Consider the following 10,840-nt stretch of genomic DNA (forward strand, 5'->3'; position numbering starts at 1 on the left):
TTTTGGGGGTCATAGTTGATAACCATCTTACATGGAAAATGCATATTAACAATTTATGTAAAACTATATCAAGAAATATTGGTGTTATCAATAGAATGAAATTTCTTTTACCGCAATCCTCATTATTTATGCTTTATTCGTCATTGATTTTGCCATACCTGAATTACGGTCTCTTGATTTGGGGTAATACCCATCAAACATTGATAGAAAAGATTTTTATACTGCAAAAAAAGGTTATCCGGATCATTTGTAATGCTCCAATACGCTCTCATACTAATTCTTTATTTTTCGAAAACAAGATTTTAAAAATTAAGGATTTATATTCATTCCAATTAGGTCAGTTTATGTATCAATATAATAGCAATAATTTACCTATTGTTTTTCATGACATGTTTCATAAAAATGAGAGCATTCATAAATACCCAACTAGGCAATCAGATGAATTCCATTTACCGCTTTTCAGGACGTTCAAAGCCAAAAATACTTTCATTTATGAAGGCCCAAAATTTTGGAATTCCCTTCATAACGACTTAAAAAGTTCTCCCTCTCTGTACACTTTTAAAAGAAAGTTAAAATCTTTCTTACTGAAATCCTATAATCACGTCTAAAAATACATCACAGATTTATATTTCTATTCACCGTTCCTTTTCTCTCATGCGCTACTTCGCTTCTGTTTGTCTACACTCCTCTCTCTCTGTAGTACATATGCAGTTCTCACATTCCTTCCTCACCCCCCCCCCTTTCCTCTCTATCATTCATCCGCTTTCTTTCTTTAGTTTCTCATTCCTGAGTTTTTTTTTGCGTAATTTTCGTATATTTTGGTTATGTAATATTTTCTTTTAATGATGTCTCCTGTTGGCAATCATGGTTTATACTTTGATTTGTATATATAAAATTTATTTCTCGCTTGTCATATTTTGAGGAGCCCACAATATACAAGCTTTTGCTTTTTAGTGGGATCCTCCATTTTCACAAATTGTAAATCACAAATCCTTTACGCAAGATTATTTTGTATGTAACTTTCTTATAACATGTCTTTTTCAAGTTGATTCTATGACCTTGATATATTTTTTTTATAATGTCGACTTGTTATGATTGTATTTGATTTATATTTTGTTGAAAATGAAATAAATGAAATGAAATGAAAATGAATGATGATGGACATCATCGATTCTCTCATTTGCATGTCACTGAGTTTTGCAAAATAAGCGAAACTTTGAATGTCATAACTTTCTTATTTTACATCCGAGTTTGATGAAATTTTCAGCGTTGGACTTGTTTGATTTTTCTCTATTGATTCAAATCAACCTTTTTTCTAGGGTGAACTTTACCTTTAATGTTACAGGAGAGGGCAATTGTATCACAAATCGTCAAATGAAATTCAATTTAGATACCGGATATGATACATTTTGTTCATGGTTGTATCTTTAATATTTGAGAGCCCATGTATCACAAATTAGATTGAGGTGCAAGCTACTTCTCGATGTTTCTTCTTAAAGGACAAGTCCGCCTCAACAAAAAGTTAATTTGAATAAAAGGAGAAAAATCCAACGAGCATACCACTGAAAATCTCATCAAAATCGGATTTAAAATAAGACAGTTATGACAGTTTAAAGTTTCGCTTTATTTCACAAAACAGTTATATGCACATCCTGGTAGCCGGTATGCAAATGAGCAGACTGATGACGTCACCCACTCACTATTTCTTTCGTATTTTATTATATGAAATATGAAAACTTCTAATTTTCTCCTCATTGTCATGTAAAAACAAATTTTAATCCTCCCTGAATGTGAGGAATTACCTTTATTTTAACAGTTTATGGTTAAGCCAACTTGTTCCGTATTGTCTAATCTGTAAAAATTGAAATATTGCATAATTTAAACAATAAAAAAACAAAGAAATAGTGAGTGAGGGACATCATCGACCCTCTCGTTTGCATATCACTGAGTTGTGCATATATAACTGTTTTGTGAAAATATGCGAAACTTAAACATGTCATAACTTTCTTATTTTACATCCGATTTTGATGACAATTTCAGTGTTATGCTCGTTTGATTTATCTCTATCGATTCAAAGTCAACCATTTTCTGGGGTGGACTTGACCGTTAATGAATATTGTGATTCTGGAAATGACTGAATTAAGCAACAGTTTGCAACATTACTTCACTTTAGATTTTCGTCTCCTTTTAAAATCAAGTTCATTTTAATGATCCGCTTGTCCCATCAGTAAGAAATACCCAACTGACAATTCGGAAGGTATAATGAACAATAACTCAAATGCAGGAGTGATATGGAATGATTTTCAGGATAAAAATAGCCGTGCTTGTGTTTTGAGCGTGACAAGGAGTTATTTACGTGTTGCATAATCCATATGTTGATCCTCGAGTACCCTTTGTATGGAATTTTAAGATGTTGTGTAATAAGTTGTAAATTCCCAAATGAAGAATTAACTTATAAGCAGAGTTAACTCGGAGAAGCGTAAAGGCTTTCATACATCTGCGATCAAGCGAATCACTTTCTTATGTATTTGATTTGATTCTTTTTATCATATATCACTGACCCGATCACTTTCTCTTTTCATCATTGGTATTCTCGAGATAAGATATTTCCGTGTGATATTACACAGTTGTGCTAAAAAAATACAGAATAAAAAATAACGCTGGGAAAATTCATTCTTACGAAATAAATTTCTTCTCTCTGGTTACTCTTTCTGTGAACCTCCGTCACTAAACGAGAGACCATTCTAAAATGGCGCCAAATCGTAAAGATTTTCATGACTTTGGGGTTTGAATTGGATTCCCTAATGATATTTTTTCGATTCACCTTTTAGCCTGTCAGGCTTCAACTCTACTACTATAGTGATGCAAATCGTATACATGGTATAGGCACTATCACTAGCGTACCTACGGGGGGGGGGGGGGGGCAGAGGGGGCAGTCTGCCCCCCTGACGAGCCACAACCCATGCAAAGGACGTATCCCTGCCCCCCTGACGAGCTTGATAGACCTTTTTTTGCCTCCCCTGACGAGCGTGAAGAACTTTATTGCCCCCCTGACGAGCTTGAAGCTCTTTTTTATTTTATTTTTTATTTTTGTATTTTTTAATTTTTGCTTGCTTGTCAAATTTTTTTCTGGTACGAAATCCTTCATTTGTGATTGAAGACCTTTTTTTTTTTTGCTTGTCAAATTTTTTGGCGGACGGTTTTGCCCTCCCCTGTGAAAAATCCTAGGTACGCCCCCGGGGGGGGGGGCACTCGACCAAAAAAGTGGTAGGGGTGTGCCGCGGGCGAGACAAAAAACGGGGGCCTTGGAGCGGGCTTATTGTAAAAAGGAGGGTCCTCGGAACGGGCTTCGGAACTACAATTTTGTGAAAACGGGGGTCCTTGGAACGGATCGCCAGCATGCGAGTACGTGCGTATGTACCCCTATGGAACGGGCTTGCGTGCATGATGCAGCTATACGCGGCCTCCGCTGGGTGCGCTAGCGCAGAGACGATGGTCGGACAGCGCTCGGCGGCCGCTTTTCACCAAAATTGCAGCAGATCAATGCGACCGGAACGGCGTAACGAAAAATATGCGAAGCTTTGGAGCGGATTTCTTTCTTTTTTTTTCTCGATAAGAACAAAGTGCTATGCCTTGGAGCGGCTTTCTTTGTTTTTTGTCTCGATAAGACAAAAATGCTATGCCTCGGAACGAAAATTTGAGTGTGAAAATGGGGGTCCCCTCCGCGGCACATACCCACTATGCATTATATACTGAGTGCCCCCCCCCCCGGGGGTACGCCACTGGGCACTATAGTATATAGGCCTATTCATGATAAAATGATATGAAATTATTTTAAAAAAATGCACCCACAACTAGTAAAACGAATAAATGTTAACAAGATTGGTCAATGATTTGAATTACTCACTATATTAGATATAGCCTGTTTGCCTTTGCGCTCGATTTAGCATCCATTGCTTTGTGACGTGCACGTATTACGGATCATCAGTGCTTAGAGAGGCGGGCTTGTGATGGTAAAGGACTACGAGTCATCAACCGCAGATCATGAATGGACGAAGTATAGCAGCGAGCAAGCGTTCGCATTTCCCATCTCGTCATTAGTGGAGTGATGAATGAACGATGATAAAGACGGGGGTTACGGCATCTCCTTCGTGATCATTGGCGGGTGTAGTAAGGATTATTGACGATGAAAATGGGGAGGGGGCAGAACATTAATTTTGGACTGACATTAATTTGTTATGTATTAACCCGTGCTAGTGTACATGTCACTTTAAAGACCTAACGTGCAACTCTCTCATCAAGTACTATAAATATCATTATCAAGTGTTTATGCTCTTCCTATGCAATTAGTCTATTTGAGGAGTAGATTTAATTGAGGCAGTTGTGTATTTAAGTGCCAATGGAAAAGAAAAAGATCTGAAGATTACGTACAAATCAGTATTACGGGCCCTGTGTTATACATATGCGTTAGTGTTTACAATGCAACTTCAGACATTCAGCCTATTCTTTCCCCCCTTTATAGCAAATGAAGGAGGGTGAACGAGGTCATATCTTTACAATACAATATTGATATTATATTGTTTCTAATAGAGCGTCATGTATAATTTGTAAAATTATAAATAAATCATTATTTTAGCCAATTCAGCAATCTCGATTACCATGATTACTAATTTATCCATTAAGATTTACATATCAATATTTGGGGGTAGATTACTGAATGCCCCTGCTCTCCTAACCCTCTTTATGACGTCACAGGCGTAGATATTTCACCTGACATGGCTCATTAGTTCGATGTCTGTGATTTAAGAGCTTAATGGGCTTCTGTCAAGCTGTTAGAGTGCATCGGAATGGAATGAAATGAAAGTCTTGGATTAGGCCTTTTAAATTCTATTTGAAATCTTCGAGCGTGAAGAGAATTGCATCCGTGCAAAGAAAGGACTTGGAATATCAGCAAGAAGAAGTCCATCAATATATTGTCCGCTCAAAACTGAATAAGATGAAGATCGGCTGGAACAAAGTTTCAATGGAAACCTTTTGGCACGTTATGTTTCCCTTTCATTAGGGTGTTTGAGTACAACACTGAACTCTAACTTTTTATTATTATTATTATTTTTTTTTGGGGGGGGGGTGGATGGGGCGCTCAATTGGGCGGCTCCAATACCCTCTCAACCTTTGACGCAATATGCTTGCAACGCGCAAAGCAATCGACGCCGTATCTTCCCCATATTTTTAGACCAAATTTGTGATAACCATGTATAATTATGCTGTTTTTAACTCCAAAGAATGCATGTGTGATCGAAAATGTGATTTCATGAACGAATCCAATACAAAAATGGAACTTCTTACCAAATTCACACCTGCATTAATACTTGTGAAAAAAGGAAATCAATTCCTCGGTGAGTGTGATCAAAGAAGTTTTTTGTTAAGGCTTCATCCTAAGAATGATGAAATTTGAAGTCGAAAAAAAAGAATTCATACGAAAGTTTAAAAACCTGATGAAATACGAAGGTGAAGAAAATCATGCTGTTTTTGTGTCAAAATATATTTGAACACAATCTCAGAAAGAAGAAAAAATGACTTAGGCCCAATGTGTACACCACAACTTTGATGTTTGGTTGATGTCATATGTAAGTAGCTCTCTCGTAGGTATATGTTATGTAACCATGGTAACAAAGAAATAAAATGTGATTTTGGTGATAAATTGAATCCACACGTCGAATCATCTGTTGTTTAATACCTGAGTTAAGGAATTTTATACATTGTGTTGGTGCTTCCACCTGACGTCAAAATACAAAACTTCACAATATCAAACCAAACCGTTGTTATACCTGTTAAGAATCTAATTTTTCAGATTTGTTTTTTAAAAACTCTTTATGTGTGATTAAACTTCTCCTCTGATATAATCATTGAAATAGGGGCAGTGAATTATCATGATCAGAAGCAGCATTCAAAACATGTAAACACAAAATGTTTATTCGGTACACACCAACTGAGATTGAGCGACATAGAATCTGCACCTTTTGCAAACACTTCCGGGATTAATTCAAATATCGTTTTCAATAATAACCAAATATTCTCTTGGAGATAATATTTGGTAACGGCGAAGGGATTTTGACAATGGGCATTATGAAACGTTGTTTATGAATGAGAGCGTTACGCTATCAAAATTATATTCTTTATGGGGTTTATGATGTAATCGCAACTTGAACCTTTGACACGTTTAAAGAGCATGAATAAAAAAATGCTGTTTGAATAAAGATAAAAGAAAAACAAATTAATAGCATAGATGATGTCATTGTTAATTAATGCTCCAAAACGCATCTCCCCTTCATAAAGTGAAGCTAATGGATACTTTCAAATGATTATCCTTGTCTAAAACGTATGCACAGAAAATAACGAAACAACCGCCCCATATAAGTATACAAAACTTGCTCAACATAAACAAATAAAGTAGACCACAGCAAGAACTCATATGGAAACCGAGAGGTAGAAAGGGGTAGTCCGTTGACCTGGTTTCGTATGCTTGTAGTCTGGTAGTAGTATAGGGTCCATGATAAATGCAACAGACACACAAGCGAAACCCACACCACACCGACCAAATCTGTGTATTTGTTGTTTATTCAGGTGCACACATGGGTACCAATAATGATCATTTCTATCTTAACGAAGGAACAAATAGCATTGTTGATCATATGCGTGTTGGTCAAGGGCATAGACGTGGACGGGAATCGAACCCGGACAGTCGTGTATCTAGTCTGGTGCCTTAGACCACTCGGCCACTTCACCTCTACTGTATTTCCTATGTCATGCTATCGGTTGGAATCGATTTCGTAGGTATGACTGTGCCATTAAGGTAGTATGATCTCTAAAGCGATCACGGTGACCTAATGAGAACAGACGTCATCAGAGGTGGTATATCGGAGGGCCACTTACTACCAAATTATAGTGAACTTCCACTGAAATTCTATTCCTTCCTTTCCTATCTCATTTGCTCAAAGAATGATCCTTAAAGGACAAGTCCACCCCAACAAAAAGTTGATTTAAAAAAAAGAGAAAAATCCAACAAGCAAAACACTGAAAATTTCATCAAAATCGGATGTAAAATGAGAAAGATATGACATTTTAAAGTTTCGCTTAAATTTCACAAAACAGTTATATGCACATCCTGGTTGGTATGCAAATTGGCAGACTGATGACATCACCCACTCACTATTTCTTTTGTATTTTATTGTATGAAATATTCTAATTTTCTCCTCCTTGTCGAGGGAAACAAAGTTTTATTTTCCCCTGAACATGTGGAATTACCATTATTTTAACAGTTTATGGTTAAGTTAATTTGGTCCTTATTGTCAAATCTGTAAAAAATGAAATATTGTATTATTCAAACAATAAAAAACAAAAGAAATAGTAAGTGATGGACATCATCGACTCTCTCATTTGCATATCGAAGAGTCGTGCATTTAAATGTTTTGTGAAAAATAAGCGAAACTTAAAAATGTCATAACTTTCCTATTTTACATCCGATTTCGATGAAATTTGCAGCATTATGTTTGTTTTATTTTTCTCTATCGATTCAAATCAACAATTTTCTAGGGTGGACTTGCCCTTTAAAGCACATACCACCATTGGCAATCACGGCCATAGCGGTGTAGTGCCTTACGAAATTGGACAAGGGGCGAATTCTCGAACACTTAACTTAGCAACAAAGATGTGACGTCGGGACTGGTATCAAGGAGAAAGATGATGATGATGATGGTAATGATGATGATGACGACGATGATGATGATAATGGTGAATAATAGTGTACTATCGTCTCATGTTTATGGAAAAGTAAAGCCCCTTTCACAATTGACATACGACCTGTTTACGACCGCCTGCAACAGTTTTTTCTTGTTGTTGCACGATCGATCTCTTGGTGTCTTGCGAGCACTCGCAGTGGTTGTAGACGAACGCACGAATTTGAGGTGGTTGGAGGTGGTCGTGACTGGTCGCATCTGAATTTGAACATGTTCAAAATCCGAACGCGATCAAATACGACCGATTCACTCGCATCAGCTCATATCCGGGGTCGTACCATCGGTCGGGCGATCATCGTGGGAGTGTTGTTCAACGTTGCACGACTTGGTGCGAGAGGTGGCACAACAAAGTAGTCGCATTTACTCGACTGGAGGTAGTACAACACTTGCACATGTGCTAGCGACCTACATGTACAGAGACCTGTCTTGCGACTGGGTGCGATAATTTGATAGGCCATAAGACTGTTGCAAGACCGATCGCAACGGCTTACAACATTGCACTACCGTTGTGTGCGACCGTTCCCCTCGCAATCCCTCGTGCAACACTCGCATGTGATCGCACGAGCACAATAGGATCATAAGCGACTTACTCGTGCAACGGGTTCTACTGGTTGTTTTTGTTGTACGACAGCTGTTGCAACTGTGAAAGCCTCTGTGCGATATTATGAGATGACTGGCGATTGATGCCTGTTGCAGCCTGTCGCAGGACCAAAAGGTCGCAAGTGGTCGTACGTTAATTGTGAAAGGGGCTTAAGGCAGCACGGGTAAGTGCAGATTCTTGGCCCGTAATTTGATCCTGGTTTTTAATAGTGTACCTCTATTTGGGAACCACCTTCTTCTTATTACCCTTATCCTTTCAGAGATAATCCAAATACATAATCCAATTTGATTCTAATCCGTCGTCATCTTATCGGATATGTTCCAATCAAATGTGCGGGGTTATTACTCCCCAGGTCCTCCAGAACTATACACCATCTTAAAAAGTATCTATCATGCTCGTTCTTCAATGGGGGGGGGGGGGGCAAGTATATGGAAAACTAGCGGACAGAAGGTCCTCGCTGCACGCGCGCACCCTTATAACACGCAGAATTCCCTTGTATCATACCCTTTTTTCACAAACAAATGTATATCAAGGACAAGCGTTGATTCATATAGAATTTCCGCCCCCCTGAAATGAATGTTAACAACTTCTTCTATCAGATGATTATAATTTTTTTGTAATTCAACTGGTGGGAAATATGGCACTTTATTACATTAAAATCACTCAAAACCATCTATAGTCAGGAATATGTATTGGGATAATGGGTTTGGGGGGCATTTTTATAGTACCCGGTTGGATTATATCCGTCGTCACATCGGCAGGTGATGGTATCAAGAATTTCCGCCCAGATTATAATAAAGGGCACATTGTAAGGCAAATACTCATGAAAGAACCATGGAGATTGGTTAATAAGGAAATAGTGCACTTTTATCATCAAATCAGAGGAGATTTTCGTTGTGATAGTGATATCCGAAGAGCAAACCTACACTCGTGACGGGTCCATTATGTATACGAGGGGTGCATCCTAGCTTACCACTGCATAGGTGAGTCTGAAAATAAAGTTTTGCTTAATCCTTTCACTTCATAGTGATGTTTTAAACGTTCAAACAACGATAATTTATGAAATTGACACAAAATATTGCGAATCAACGCTGAAACATTATTTGTGTATACATTTTATCCCTCTGTAATGCTATCTCCCCCATAAAGCCACAATGGAACATTCTACACCACTGGTCATACGATGATCGCGAGGTCTGCAAACGTCGTCTGCTATGTTTTTACATGTCCGGTACACTGTATGCAAGTTTTCGATATGTGCCCCTTTCGGGGGATGATGCAAAGAGGGAAGAAGGGGGGGGGGGACACAGAGACCATTCTAAGGAACAACCAAAGAAGCCACAATTGTCAATTATTTGAAGGGGCGCGATTTTAGTGCTATTACCCGGGTGCCCCCTTTTTCTCGATACGCCATTGCCTGTATTAAGCTGTATGATCGCAAATGAAATCTGTTTTTTATCGGTAAATATAACTGATTTTGTTATCGGAAACGAAAGACTGTAAAGAGGATTATAGATTAACAAACATTTTAATCTATCTTAATGCTGTCACTCAGGCATATTCCACTGTCACAATAAGAATGTCTTATTTTTTTCTTACATCTGAGTTCTATCTAAGGACATTTAAAGTTAATCTGTTACCTATGTAGGCGAAATATCAGACAAAAAACTATATAGATTCATGCAATTATTTTTTCTATGGGATTTTTAATTCGCCAAGTAAAATGTAGAGTGACGCAATCTAGATCTAATCTAATCTAGATCGTGGGATAAAAAATGAGCTTAAAGCCATTATTGCTACTCTAAAAACCACAAAAATTTCCTAAAAATTTCCACTTAGGTTCAGAAACGAGTAACAAAGATGAAACTACATTGAATACAATACTTTATTATAAGCTCATGTCACTGCCACCAAACTTTATATAGTATTACAGAACAGCAGAAAGAATAAAGAGGAGTTATGATCACATTAACAAATACGGGTTATGCACATGGTTTCAAACTATCAACACGTTCACAGAAACGCGCCACATTAGTAGGCTTTGATAGAATCTATTGGATGACTGCAAAATCACTTTTAATTTTGTTTGTCGGTTCGTTGGTTCGTTGGTTCCTTTGTTTTTTTTTTGTATGTATGTTTGTTTCTTTTTCTTCTTCTTTCTTACAGTCACGTCTTCATCCAATCACACATTCGTGCGATCATCAATTCTTAACTCGTCGTTTATTATTCGTTCTCTTTTCAATTATTTTTTTCTGTTACTTGCGTGATATCCCATGTAGAGTCTTACGCTAACCTAATAATCGACACCTGCATAAGTTCCTACTATTAAAGAAAGAGACCAATTAATTTTCAGCATTTAGAGATTATGTTTCTCGTGGTGTTCTACTGCTGTAACAATTGTCTTCGTCCCGTTAACAAACATGAGTGCATGTCAGATTGCGTT

The sequence above is a fragment of the Lytechinus pictus genome, chromosome 4 (assembly GCF_037042905.1).
Source record: "Lytechinus pictus isolate F3 Inbred chromosome 4, Lp3.0, whole genome shotgun sequence".
In the NCBI taxonomy this organism is placed as follows: Eukaryota; Metazoa; Echinodermata; class Echinoidea; order Temnopleuroida; family Toxopneustidae; genus Lytechinus; species Lytechinus pictus.